This window comes from Phyllobates terribilis, unplaced genomic scaffold (genome assembly GCF_046119375.1).
Source record: "Phyllobates terribilis strain yellow unplaced genomic scaffold, ASM4611937v1 Scaffold_5__5_contigs__length_657084704, whole genome shotgun sequence".
Lineage (NCBI taxonomy): Eukaryota > Metazoa > Chordata > Amphibia > Anura > Dendrobatidae > Phyllobates > Phyllobates terribilis.
In genome coordinates this window covers 183,408,797-183,412,220 of record NW_027362765.1, presented here as the reverse complement: position 1 = coordinate 183,412,220, position 3,424 = coordinate 183,408,797, and positions in this window count along the sequence as shown.

Sequence of the window (3,424 nt, the reverse complement as noted above, 5' to 3'; positions counted from 1 at the left end):
GAGCTGTGAGCAAACTACTGGAAATGTGTCTGGGCTGGCATCTGTAATGTTATGTCTACAGTTGGTTCTTCAAGGACTACAGCTGGCATTGTCTTTTCCTCCTCCTTCTCTGTATAGGTGTCATAAAGAAATATATGTATATATTGTTATTCATGCTGAATGCAATTAATGGGACTGGAGAAGGAATAGACAGCCCACGAGCTATGACTCCAATATGGGAATACCCATTAATATCCCCAATTCAGGTACCGTGATGGGACCATATTTAGCCTTAACACAACAGCTTTTTTCAGTTTTGTTGAAACCATTTTTATATATTCATTAAATAATGAAAGTAAGCATCAACTTCAGGCTGCCCATCTACCCATTAATGTAGGTGAATACTGGCAATTTCAATGGGATCCGTATGACAATCTAATGTATATAAGGCCAAGGCTGCCACTAGGAATTTCAGGGCCCATACTGTCAAAATTTCCGGGCCCCCTTGAGACTCCACCCAGGCTCCACCCCAACTCCGCCTCCACCCTTTTAACCTTCCACAGTTCCACCCCCCGCTGTTGGAAAAACACGTCTGCACCACGTCCTCACATCGTTCACCAGATCACATACATAGTCAGTAGCTTTTATTTTGGCCAAAAGATTTTTTAAGCCGCCACCACGATGGTGACTCTTTCTGCAGGGCCCTACTCTACTGTAACCTGATAAACATTTCTTAAAAATATCCAATACTCTTTCTTTTTTAGGTATATATATATTTTTTTTTAAGGGAATGTGTCACATACAGTTTTTGAAATTAATTGTAATCAGATTGTGAATTTTGTTTTTTATAATCTGTATTTCTGATTGCAGATTCCATCAATCATTCTCTCCCCTCCCCAACCAAAATTTATAAGCTCCTTTATAAGCTGCCTCCTGATGTTGTAATTCGGCATTTGGTTTTGCAGCATTGCTCAGGATCATCCAGTAGCTTATAAATTCTGGTTGGGGATTGGACGGTAAGGGGGTGAGGGAATGATTGCAACATGCAATCACGTACTGAAATGGTGGACAAATTAATACATGGACTTAAGTTGGCTACTCACACAGCCAGTGGCTCTGCCGCACCCACCGCCCAGTCAAGGAGAATCTAATGGTCGCCTCAGCTTGCCCACAGCCGCTGCCTGTCCACCGCCGCCACCTCCCCTCTGCTGCCTCAGCCTGCCCACCGGCACTAAAAATATCTTTATTGGTATTCATTAAAACCTATAAATTCTAGAATATAAATACAAATCCATCTCAAAACATAACTCAAAGTGATAATATAAAAAAATGATCAAGTAGTCAAGATTAAAGGGGTGAGGAGGGGCCACTCCATTTAGCAACTACTCGTCCCTACCTGTCTGCAAAGGTTGGCATCCTCTTGAAACAAAATTGCCGCATCCACTCCGCAGCCACTCAACAGCCTCCACTCAGCAGCCTCCCCTCATCAGCATCCCCTCAGCAGCCTCCCCTCCCTCATCAGCATCCCCTCAGCAGCCCCCCCTCCCTCAGCAGCCTCCCCTCCTCCAGCAACCTCCCCTCCTTCAGCAGCCTCCCCTCCCTCGCCAGCCTCCTCTCCTTCAGCAGCCTCCCCTCCTTCAGCAGCCTCCCCTCCTTCAGCAGCCCCCCCTCACCAGCATCCCCTCCTTCAGCAGCCTCCCCTTCATCAGAAGCCTCCCCTCCCTTACCAGCATCCCCTCAGCAGCCTTCCCTCCCTCATCATCATCTCCTCAGCAGCTTCCCCACCCTCACCAGCATCCCCTCACCAGCCTCACCTCCCTCACAAGCATCCCCTCAGCAGCCTCCCCTCCCTCACCAGCAAAGAGAGGGGGGCCCCAGGCCATGGGTTTGGGGCCCGGGCTGGAGGGGCCCCCCCCTTTTGCTTCTGGTCACCGGGCCCCATACAGCAGTAAGGGCAGTAGTGCCCTGATGGCGGCCCTGTATAAGGCACTTGTGACACAAGATACTACCAGAACAGAAGGATCATGCAGTTTTGGTTTAACATGCCCTACCCTTAAGAAATACAGGAAAATGAGAATTGTGACTATTGATAGGTCTCCAACAATTGTGGCTCATGCCGATTGGCACTGATCTGTCATTCATCATTGCAGATTTCTTAATTTTCAGAATCAACCAGATTTTTTTTTTTTTAAGCATCCGAACTGATTTTTTTTGTTATGGAAGCAAAATGAACAATGGCATCAGATAGTCTAATCTATGACTACAAATGACTAATATCTCTAGTGTGTGGTCAATTTAACGTGTTGTTCTAATGTTCCCTTTTCAGAAACATACCACTCCTCTGCTTCCTGTTTACAGTGTGCTCCTGAAGACTGACAGTTGAGGCCAACGACATGGTTGCACCACTGGTCTGAACTGATCTCTCTCCCAGGCTGCTAATGACGCGCCCAGGGGATGGGGACGACTCGGCGCCCGGGCCTTGTTGCCTGGTTTTGGGGATGTCGCGGTGGTCGGCTCCCAGGCCCGTACCCTGGGGTCACTCTTAAAAGAAGGGGGGAAGTTATATGGGATAGGGGAATGTTCGTGACGCCACCTGTGGTGTCTGGTGAGGATCACCAGCGCTGCGGCAGTCCTCTGAGGCCGGTGTTCAGGCAACTTAGTTGGTGCGGCTCACCACAGGTGGAGCGGGGCCTCAGGGCAGCATAGGTGTAGGGATGCAGGACAGAGGGGACCCAGCCGGGTCAGAGGAAGAATAGGCACGCACACGACAGTTCACTTCAGTACCTTTACTGGTGGTGTTTCAGGCACGATCCAGGGCACTTTAGGGTGAAGGGTGCATATCAGGACTCTCCCCAGTGAGAGGGGGTAAGGCCTCCTGTTCCTTGCCTTTCCTTGGTAAGTTTCTGACCTGCCTGGAGCTAGGCATAACTTGGTCTCTGTCTTGCACCTGCTGTCCTGGTGGTAGGGCCTTCTGTTGGAGATACACTCCCTGGTCTCTAGGCCTCCGTGACTCCTGACCCTGGTACGTGAACAGCTTTTGGTGAACCTGGGACATATAGTTCGCCAGGGGTTCCGGTTGTTTCTGCTGGGTGTAAGGAATCCCTGCAGACGCGGACCCGGTATATGTTCTTAGGGTGAGCGGGTAAAGCTCCACTCGCCTTCGGCTACACTCGGGGCCCTCACTAGGCTTCACACTGCAGCAGACACACTGCGCTTTGCCGCTCTTTTGCCGTCGGCACGCCCTAGGCTCACTAACTTGAGCTCAATGAGTCTGAACTGACCTGACAACCTCTCTGGCTGCAGCAGACTGTGAACTGGCTGAACCCTAGACTCTCTCTCTAGAGGAACTAACTGCCTAACTCCACCCTCCAGTATATATATGTCCCTATCCGGGCTCCCTCTGGTGGTCTGAGGTGGTAGGGTGAAGGTGTGTGAATGAGCTGAG